Source organism: Mus caroli, chromosome 11 (genome assembly GCF_900094665.2).
Source record: "Mus caroli chromosome 11, CAROLI_EIJ_v1.1, whole genome shotgun sequence".
Classification (NCBI taxonomy): Eukaryota; Metazoa; Chordata; class Mammalia; order Rodentia; family Muridae; genus Mus; species Mus caroli.
The window spans coordinates 50,669,499-50,680,896 of record NC_034580.1 but is presented as its reverse complement, the minus strand read 5'-3'; the positions used below and the strand labels follow the sequence as shown (position 1 = coordinate 50,680,896).

The 11,398-nt window shown below is 44.2% G+C and overlaps 1 long non-coding RNA gene across 1 annotated transcript in view; it reads right to left on the bottom strand.

Annotated features, from left to right (window-relative positions):
- Nucleotides 1-3,099: 3,099 nt before the first annotated feature.
- Nucleotides 3,100-11,398, bottom strand: part of LOC115032324 — a 28,222-nt gene continuing 19,923 nt past the window's right edge. The window contains exons 3-4 of the long non-coding RNA XR_003837985.1: nt 4,357-4,492; nt 3,100-3,177 (exon numbers count right to left, since the gene is read on the bottom strand). This is a non-coding gene — a long non-coding RNA (uncharacterized LOC115032324). The remainder of the gene's footprint in view (nt 3,178-4,356; nt 4,493-11,398) is intronic.

Sequence of the window (11,398 nt, the reverse complement as noted above, 5' to 3'; positions counted from 1 at the left end):
CAGGGGAGGCAAGCCAGTAAAGAACATCCCTCCATGGCCTCTGCATCAGCTCCTGCTTTCTGACCTGCTTGAGTTCCAGTCCTGCCTGACTTCCTTGGTGATGAAAAGCAGTATGGAATTGTAAGCCCAATAAACCCTTTCCTCCCCAACTTGTTTCTTGGTCATGATGTTTGTGCAGGAATAGAAATCCTGACTAAGACACAGCTCAAGCCCAGTAAATCTATTTTGAGAAAGAAAGGGTGGGGGAGCAGATTCCATCAGGATTCAGGGTCTAGGATTAACACTACGATATAGCCATGAGCCTCAATGTAAGCACCTATAATATCAAGGGGTCTGTTGCTTTAACTCCTAGTATATAGTTTTCTATGGTTCTGACAGACTGAACACTTTTTCTTGAGGCTCTAAGGCTTCTGAGAGGTTCTGGATTTTCAATTTATCCTCAAAGTATGAGCCTTTTAAAAACTCTGGCTATATCCATTGTACTAGATCTAGACATGGTGAGTAACCTGACAGTGCTATGCATTGCTTATGACAATAGCACACAGTAGGTCATCACAGAAGATGGCCTGTCTTAGAGTTTTATTGCTGTGAAGAAACATTAGGACCACATCAACTCTTATAAAGGAAAACATTTAGTTGGGTCTGTCTTTTAGTTCAGAGGTTTAGTCCCTTATCATCATGGTGGGAAGCATGTTGGCATGCAGTCAGACAGAGTGATGGAGAGGAGGCTGGGACTTCTACATCTGGATTCACAGGCAACAAGAAGAGACTAGGCTAAGGTATGAGCTCAGAGCACACACACACACACACACCCCCAACATACACACAGTGATACACTTTCTCCAACAAGGCCACACCTACTCCAACAAGGCATACCTCCTAATAGCACCATTCCCTTTGGACTTATGGGGGCCATTTTTATTCAAACCACCACCACACTATCTTAATATCTCATGTGCTGACTGCAATAATTTTGATTTTTATCTTAGATAAAAGAGGTTTGATGATTTGCATTGCTCACCAGGTCTGAAAATATTATTAAGTACCCAGATCCAGCCATGCCCTTGAAAGCTAAGGTGCTATGGATTCCCCAGTTGTGTGACTCAGTTGCTCCCTGCTTTAAACTTCCACAGACTTTAAAGTTTCTAGTTTTGACTAATCCTATAGTAATGCATGTCTGTTATTTGTAACTGAAAGTGTCCTGAGATGATGCAGTCTGTGTGGAGTATATAAGACTGACGTGCACAGTGTTTCACAGAAGTAGATTGAGATTTCTCTACAGGATTTCTTTTCCATAGGTCAAGAAGGAGAAATTGTGAAGCCAAGATGATGCTGATGTCAAGAGCTGCCAGCCTGAGCTGCAGAGCTATGCCGAGATGCCCTTTGGCCAGGCATGCTGAGCATTCTAACCAGGATATATTTTGCTTCTTGGAAACTGAGCAGCCCAAACAGAAGTCTCTGCTTCCTATGGTACAGTGAAAAGCAGGCAGCAGGCTCTGGACAGTACTTAAGCAATGTGAAAGGACGGTGTCCTAGTTAGGGTTTCTAGTGCTTTGAAGAGACACCATGGCCATGACCATGGAAACTCTTATGAAGGATAACGTTTAATTGGGGCTGGCTTATAGTTTCAGAGGTTTAGTCCATTATCATCATGGAAGGAGACATGGTGGCATGCAGGCAGACATGGTGCTAGAGAAAGAGTTGAAAGTTCTGTACCTAGAGCCACAAGCAGCAAGAAAAGACAGATCAACTAGGCCTAACTTGAGCTTCTGAGACCTCAAGCCCACCTCCAGTGACACATTTTCTCAAACAAAGCCACACATCCTCCAACAAGGCCACACCATGGAATAGTGCCATTCCCTATGCACCTATGGGGGCCATTTTTTAATTCAAACTACCACAAATAGGAATTTGCTGAAGTCTCACTCTCTGCCACAAATGTTCCAGTATCCATTCTCATAATCACCTTATACACACACACACACACACACACATTCATGTTCAAGGTCAGAGAGGTTAAGTATGCATTGTTCCTTTGGTCCCAGTTGGTCACTGAGATCCAACAAGATGGTCTAATCTATAAAATATTTGCTTTGCAAGCACTGAAGACCTGAGTTTGGAGTCTGAGAAACCAATTCAAAAGCAGGACATAGCAGCACATGCCTGTGATCCCAGAGATGGTGAGATGGGGGTGGAGGTGGGTGGCTCGATGGAAACCCCTGGGCCAGCCAGCCTAGCCTACATGGTAATATTCCAGACCAGTGGTAAGACTCTGTCTCAAGCAAAAACATGAAAGGCACCAGAAGAATGGCACACCAAGTTGTTTTCTAACTTCTGTATAGTCAGTGTGCATGTGTGCAATCCCACCTGCATAGGCACAAGCACATACAAGCTAGAAAGATAGATAGATAGATAGATAGATAGATAGATAGATAGATAGATAGATAGATAGGGTCTTCTGGGCTCAAATACGTTCCTTCCACCATTCACTCCACCAGTCTCTCCATAGAGTATATATAAAAAAAAATGTTCTACAACAAGCTATACCCTCAGCCTGCAGGGGTCTCATTAAGGTATTAGTGGCAGGAAAAGAGCTTTGAGTAAAATTATTCCAGACCTGATGGTGGATAGATAGATACCTTATGACCTGTTTGTGGAAAGCCAGGCTTCAGAGGAGAGGCAGAAGCCACCTTTCCCTGCACAAGAGTACCCAGGCTCCTCTCTGGGAGCCTTCATTTCCTCTTCCAGTCTTTCTTTGTGAAATCTTACAAATAAGTATTGGAATCCTAAAACCACTAAACCACAATGGCAGGAACCCCACTCACTCACTCCTGTTTAGCTCCAGAGCCCAGACTTTTGAGAAGACCCTGGGGCTTTCCCCTCCTGTTCTCCACGTTTCTGGACATTTTTATGCCCCACTAAACCATTTCTTTAGTGCATTAATTTTAAGTTACTAAAGTTACAAATCTCCACTGTAAACTATTAACAAAGGAAACTTTGTATCACTACAGAGAGAGTGAGAGTGAGAGAGAGAGAGAGAGAGAGAGAGAGAGAGAGAGAGAGGATCACTTACCATGTTGAGATAGGAAACTCCAAAATAAACATAAGGCCATCAAGTAGAAGTCATTAGATTTAAGAGACCTTGTTCTGGTGTTTCTGACACTAGGATTTGTTCTCCTTTAAAAGAAAAAGAAATGAAAACGGAGAGAAATAATAATGCGGCTTTAAAAAGTATGTGAGCAAGGCTGGTGAGGTAGCTTAGCTGGTTAAGTGCTTATTTTGAAAGTGTGGAGATCTGAGTTCGATCTCCAAAACCCATGTTAAAAAGCTTGACTTGGCAGCTCATGCCAGCACTGGGGAGACAGAAACAGGTGCCCCCTAGGGTTCACTAGCCACCCAGTCTAACCTACTTTGTAAACTGCTAGTCAGTGAGAGAGCCTGCCTCAAAACACAGGTTGATGGCACCTGAGGAGAAACAACCAAGGTTAACTTCAGAACAGCACCCCCCCCACACACACACACACCACACTACAATAAACACCCATATAATGTGTTAATAAATGTTCTTTTCTGACACGTTCAGGTAGATTGAAAGAGACTTGAAAATAAAGTGGATCCCTCAAAGTATAGTCCTACATTATTCAATCCCTTGTCGGAGTCACCCAGAATCCCATTTTTCTACTTCCGTGTCTGAGGATGTCGCCCAGTCCCATGCTCCTTACTTCCTTGAATGTCAAGCTGGACACTCAAAACAAGCAGAGACTGTCTTCATCTATCAGCTCCCCAGGCTACAAGGTAAACTGGGAGATATCTACTTGGACAGCAGATCCAAGTGCCTTACATTAGAAGATACCCCTGAGCATTCGATCATCCCTTGTCCTGTGGAATGCTATGGCTTTACAGGGATCCATTCAAGGTTGAATCTCCAAAAGATGAAAGTGGATCAGGCCCTAGAGGTGAGCAGGCAGCTTTCATTTTTTCTGTATTTTTTTCTCTGAGATAAGGTTGTGAGCACAGAACAAAACCCAAAATTGAAATCTTCAATAGATTCAGGAGATGCTTCAGTGGATAAAATGTTTACCATGCTAGCATGAGGGTATAAGCTTGAATCCCCAGCACTCATGTGAGAAGCTGGGTCTGCAATCCCAGCCCTGAGAGCCAGAGACAGGAGGATCCTGGAGTCTCACTGGCTAGAAAGCTAGATTCAGTGTACTCCAGGCTCAATGAGAGACCTTGTCTCAAAAAATAAGGTGGTAAGCAATTGAAGAAAGAAGACATGTAACATTATTCTATTAATTCTACATATGTATGCTGATGCATGAACACACACACACACAGGAGAAGGAAAATACATACTTGAGCAACAAATGGCTATGCACCTTGTGCAGCTGCTGAGAAATCCCGCTGGAGATAGAACCTTCTAGAAAACTAGTTCCTGGAAAGATACTTCGCTGACCAATGGATTCTCATCCAGGGTTAGTTGCATCCGACTCTGCAAACAAGAAGGGATGGGGAAGAAGGGGCAGAGCTCAGGGCTGGGGAGGAGCTGCTCTGCCAGTGGCAACACAACCCGAATATTAAGCAACTCCTTGGGGAAGGTTGCTGTTTTGTTCAACTGGTATTATTAAACCTCTCAAATACAGCCATTGGGAGAGCGCCTGCCAGACTGTGCCCTCCTCTGCAGCTCAGATAAGCTGTAGATAAACACCCCTGGCTCCGTGGCACTGACCCAGCAAAGCCCAAACTTCGCAGTCTTTGAGCTCTGCTCAGCACTAAGTAATTATCCTTGGACATATTTACTGTTTATCTACCTTCGAATTTTAATGACAAAGGCAGCACTGTACCCATTGGGATTCAAAGCACGGGTGCGTCTGCGCCCTATTAAACTTGCTGCTGCACAGAGCAACACTTACATTTTGTAAGCTCTCTTCTCACCCACTTCTAGCTTTTTCTGTGAAGGTTACAAAGCACTTCTTAACTGATAAACGTTCAGCCCTCCATGGTTAGAGGTTCTATGAATTCTCTTTGTTCCCCTGTCTCTGTTCCTCTGAGAGAACCATCCACATCTCTTAGAAAGGGGAAGGGGAATGAGGGCCTGCTCCCCTGGGCTTCCTGTGGCTTTCTGTAGCACTCTCCACCCATGACTGCCTAGGTCAACATGTCCTTTACTCTCCAAGATCACCTTCGACTGTAAAGAGTGGGATGGGGAATGAAAGGGGATGAGAGTCAAGAGACCTCTCGGGGCCTCAGTTTCCCAATCAGTAGAGGGCATGGATTGGGTTACAGACGTCCAAGGTCCTCATAACTCTACAGCTTATGGATGTTACCCACAGAGATCCCAATGAATTGCTCCCAGAGAGGCTGATGGTCAAGAACCTTCCACCTGGGAGACCTACCTCTTCATCCCTCTATCTTCTCCAATGGGAAGGACTGACCACAAGCCAGGCAGTCTCCATCTCCCAGGGACATGTGGCTTGAGGGCTAAAGAGACTCTCCCATGCCCATACCCTCATAGAAAGGGAGAGTGGGAGACCCCTCTTTGCTCCGCTCCAAAGCAGCCAGAAAATCCATAGATTTATCACAGGCTGCATTTATCTGCGCCTGGTCTTCACTAGGAGAAAGCTTGGCTTTCCCCCAAAGGCTGGCTACCAGCCATAGGTGGACTGCAGGGGCCCTGGAAAGGCGCTGATCTCCTGCACATCTCCATACCCAATGTCACACAACTGATAAGTCAGTTTACAGCTCAGAATAATAATGAGCAAGTTCACTGACAGCCTGGTAGTTTTATTTATGAAGCAAAAATGTTTGATTAACTTTTAGTCCCCAGTCTTTGTAACCAACATGATCTCTCTGGAATAAAGTCACCAACTTCTAAAAGTAATACAAAGCTAGAACACAATAGTGTCATGGGGCATTGTTTGGGGCAAGGTGAAAAGGGAGAACATGGCTTAAGGAAGTTAGTAATTAAGTGACAGATGCAAGGTGACAGAAGAAAATGACTAAGCCTAATGATGGACACTTATAATCCCTGTACTTGAGAGTTGAGGCAAGAGGACCACTGGGAGTTCAAGGCCAGCCCAGGCTACATGGAGCATTCTGATAAGACAGGGCTATATAGTGAGACCTTGCCTCAAATTTTTCATCAAACTGGGAGTAAAACATTGGTTCAGTAGTTAGGAACACCTATGCTAGGCAATTCACAATCATCTGTAACTCCAGCTCCAGAGAATCTGATACCTTCTGGCTTCTGAGCACATCTGAATTCACGTGCACATAGACAAATGTACATATAAATGAGGCTCAGGGAACATCTCAGAAGACGATGGGGTAGAAAGATTTTAAGTACTAGAGGACCAGAAAATCTGCTGTGAGATTGAGTCTCCTATAAATTACAGAGACTCTTTACCCATGATGCCTCAATATATGGCTGGCTAAACAAGACTTGAACAAGTACACCAGTAGACCTGCTAACATATAAGGGGAATCTCATAGGGCCCCACCACTAAGGAAAGAACTAAGGCAACTAAGGGATGCTGAGAGAGGGAGAAATAATCTTCCTCTGTGATGGACCTCTAACGGGTTATCTAAAACCAAGTGATCAGCCCTGACATCATATACATACAAGTCACACTAAACAGAGTGAACAAGCTGTGAGTTGTGTGTTGTGTAGTGTGTGTGTGTGTGTGTGTGTGTATGTGTTGTGTGTAAAACAATAACAACAGAAGAAGGAAGCTTAACTTCTTTGCGTGAATAAAGAAGTAGAGGTCTTGGAGTTGAGAGGGAGGTGAGGGATGGAGGAAGAAGCAGAAGAAGGAAAAGTATGGAGTAGAAATGATGTAAATACAAGGCTCATATATAAAATTCTCAAATAATCATAATGAAATAAATGTGTGTATATGTGTGAGAGATATATAGATGATAGACCAACAGACAGACTATCTTAAGCCAAATAGAAGGCTATGAATGACACCTGAGGTTGTCATCACTTCCCTATGTGGAGTATGGAACACACATAAATGCACACACACACACACAGGCCAGAGAGAGAGAGAGAGAGAGAGAGAGAGAGAGAGAGAGAGAGAGAGAGAGAGAATTTTTTAAAGCTGGGAACTGGATATCCATTAAGTCCTGACTGTAGACAGCATGTATTTCATCTCACGTTTATAATACATTCTGGTACTAGGGATCCATTAAGTCGCCGGGAGTGGGGGAATGGCGTGATCAAGGCTGTGCTTTGGGGAAGGGAATCTGGCAACTGCACAGAATTGTGAGCAGAGGCTGGAGGCAAGGACGCAGGCAGGAGGCTACCTTATTGCCTCTCCCAGGGTGCCCTAACAAGCCACTGATTTAAGGCTGTGTGATCTCCCTGCAGTTGGGAGCAAAGAAAGGCTCTAGGTGCAAGAACATTTCAAACTTTTCTTTCCCAGGACCAAATAGATTAAAAGTCAATGTCAACAACTAGAAATGGTCTAAGATACTTACAGCCAACCATTGGACTGAGGTCAGGGACCTCTATGGAAGACTTAGGGGAAAGACTGAAGGATCTGAAGAGGATTTCAACCCCATAGGAAGAACAACAGTATCAACTAACCCGGACCCAGCAGAGCTCCCAAGAGGCTAATTCACTATCCAGAGCATATATGGGCTGGTCCATGGCTCCCCTGCTACATATATAGCAGAGGACTGCATTGTCTGGCCTCAGTGGGAAAGGATGTGCTTAATCCTATAGAAATGTGATGCCCCAGAAAAGGGGGATGCTAGTGGGGTGAGGTAGGAGTGGGTAGGTGGGGGGAGTACTCTCTCAGAAACGAAGAGAAATGGAGATGAAGTGAAGAACTCGTGGAGGGGGGACCAGGAAGGGAGGGACAACATTTGGAATGCAAATAAATAAATTTGAAATTTTATGATTTTAGAAAAAGAATTCCTCTTCTCTTGCTCTTGTTCTCGTCCTCTCTTCCTCCTCTGTCCCTTCTATCTCCATCCTTCTCCCCCTGCCTCTATCTCTACATGCTCATGGCTGGCCTCTACTTCTCTCTCTCTCTCTCTATCTCTCTCTCTCTCTCTCTCTCTCTCTCTCTCTCTCTCTCTCTCTCTCTCTCTTTCTCTATGGGATTTGCTTTTTAGTTATTTTACAGGGGTTCACAATTAAGACACTGCTTTGAATGTTGGCTGTGAAGACCTAGGAAACTCAAAGCTACAATCATTTTGAACTATGGTGCAAATCAGCTATCAGGCAGAGACACAGCAAATGGGAGGTGTGGATGAAAGTGATACCTATGGGCACTGAGGGGACATGGACTTGCGATGGTCAAACTTCAGCATCAACTTGACTGGGTTTGAATCACATAAAAGACACATCTCTGGGTATATCCCTAAAAGAATGTCCAGAGGTGTTTAATTGAGAAAGGAAGAGCCACTCTCCCATGGGCTGAGGTCCCAGGCTGAATTAAAACAAGAAATCAAGCTGAGTATCAGCTTTCCTCTCAGCTTCCTGACTCTAGATACTAAGTGACCAGCTGCCTCCTGACCTGCCACCACAGCTATCCCATGCCTTATTTGCCATGACAGACTATACCCTGAGAGTATGAGCTGAACGCAAACCTTCCTTCCCTGAGTTACTTTTATCAGATATTTTGACACAGCAGTGAGAAAAGAAACTAATGCAATAGTCCAAGATGAAGCTGCCATGTCTTTTGCTCAAGAGATGAGCACGTGTGAGTATAAGAACACATGAGAATTGTTCCGACAGTCTTCCTGGATGGATATGAATGCTTCCTGTTCTCCTCAAGACTGAACAGTGTCCATCCGATAATATCCAGTGCAGCAGGCTTCAGCAAGTCACATAAGTGTCAAGTAGAAAAAAAGGGGGTGGGCTTTTTTTCCTCCTTTGATTGTGAACCACCAAAAAAGCAAGCAGTGAGAAGCATGGTCTGGTCTATGACATCACCAGTGTGGGGGAGCAGAAATGTGTCCACCTTCTGTGAGCATTTCTTCTGTTAATGAAGATTAAACTTGGGTTTACAAGTTACCAATCCCAGGGAACAGTTTGGAAAGACGGCCCTCCTGCTTCGTGTGTCAGGCCTGTTGCTGTGTGCATATTTTTATCCTCCCATAAGACTCAAGTGCTGGAGAAGATGTTTTTTCATGGCTGTGTAAACACTGTTTCTGCTCCCCAAGATGACAGAGAAGGAAGGAGGGGACTCTGAATGGCTCAGCATTTCCATTTACTGAGCACATTTACCTGAGGAAGCCAATTAATGTTCTACCTGGGACATCTTCATTTCTTCCCCATGATGCCCTGAGAGGCAAAGCAGATGCTAGCAAAGTCACCCCAGTGTCCTACAGTGAAGGTTATGAAGCTGAGTGTCAGTTCAAATGGGAAGGCTGCAAAGAGACACTAGCAAACTTTGATGACTACCTAACCTCTAACTCCCTAATAAGGAGGCTTCCAGCAATCAGGAGCTCCTGAGAACATATTTTCCATTACTCCCATCTTGTTCAAGCCTTAAGGTCCCACTCACTTTATCTTACTGAACTCACTGCCTCAACATCCTCAGAAGGATGGACCTGACCCACTGTTGAAATTCTACAATAGTGCTGATGCCCTGTGTAGCCTCCCCAGCCTCCCTGCAATCATAGCACTTAAGAGATCGAGCATATATTAGCTACTTTTCTCATTGTTGTGACAAAATATTGGATGAAAGCTACTTAAGAAAGTTTACTTAGGTCTGTGGTTTGAGAGGACCCATCATGATGGAGAAGGCCCAGAAGCCTCGGGGAGCAGATCACACATCATCCACAATCAAGAAGCAAAGAGAGATGTGTGATGGGGTTTAGCTTGTTTTCTCTAATTGTATTTACTCTGAAAGCCCAGACCATGGAACGGTACAAATAATAATCAGGACAGGACTTTTTCCCTCTGTTAAACCTTTCTAGAAATACCCTCATAGATACACCCAAATCTGTGCCTCACTGATGCCCTGATATCTAGTGTCATAGTTAGGGTTTTCATTGCTATGAAAAGACACCATGACCAAGGCAACTCATATAAACCTTTAATTGGGACAGGCTTACACTTGCAGAGGTTTCAGTCCATTATCATCATGGCAGGAAGCACGGCAATGTGTAGGCAGACATGATGCTAGAGAAGAAGCTGAGAGTTCTACATCTTGATCTTAACACAACCAGGAGAGACTGTCTTCTGAGAAGCTAGGAGGAGGATCTCAAAGCCCACCCCTACAGTGACACATTTCCTCCAACAAGGCCACACCTACTCCAACAAGGGTACACCTACTAATAGTGCCACTCCCAGGCCAAACATATTCAAACCACCACGCTTGGTACTTCTTAATTCAATGAAATGAGAAATTTGAACCAATCATCACAGTCTGTATGTGGAAAGAAACAAGTGCAATGTGCAGTAGATTGTGATCATGATTCCATGAATGGAGTCCATACTTGACGGAGAAGAATCTCATCCAGATATGAAAGCAATGAAGGATGAGCAATGATTGGAGGGGAGGCCAGACAGCAGGGAGGCATAGAAAATGGTCGAAAAGTCTGAAGACTTTGAAGACATGGGTGACTAGAGTTCAATGATAGAGCACCCTGATGACCAAATAAAGAGCCAAACAGCCAGGCTTCATGGTGTCACAGATTTTTGGGCTGGCCTTGGCTTCATAGTATTCCCTAGGTTGTATCAAAGACACACAAACAAACAAGATCTCAAACTGTAATGGAAGCACAGTTTAACATCTGGGTGGAGACAGGTACAGGCAGATATGAAATTGAACCATTCTGTGGCTCCTAGAGTTGAGGGAGGGGGGGTGGTACACTTTGAAATAAGGAGATCCTTGGATAGCTTCCATCACACTGGAGTGTAAGGATTAGGGGTATGAATTAAATTGAAAATATGAAGTGAGATGATGAGATATTGAGGAAGTGAAAAGTAAGGAGATTGTGGTTAATTTATATTCAGAATAAAACATGACAGAAAAGAATCTTAAGTGACACCTATAACTGGCTTGGGCATCTGCATAAAGGATGAGACCACTTCGGACAGGAGGCAGATGATGGTTGTTATCACAGAGCTCTTGCTTGAGGAATGAATGGAGGCCGTCTAGGGAAATGTCTGGAGGGCCAAGTTCAAGACTATGTCCCCGCTCAGCCCAGAGGTTTCACTTAGTGTGTGTTCTCAGAATTGCCAGATTGTCATAGGCCAAAAGAGTCACCCTCTGATAACACTTAGGGTTGCAAGAATAAATGAATCAGAATCCAGGCACATTGGTGCACGCCTGCAATCTCTGCATCCAGCAGACTGAGTTCATAGTCTCACACAACCTGCACGAAGAAACCTTATTATTTTTCTTTTTATTTATATGTATATGTGTGTGAATTT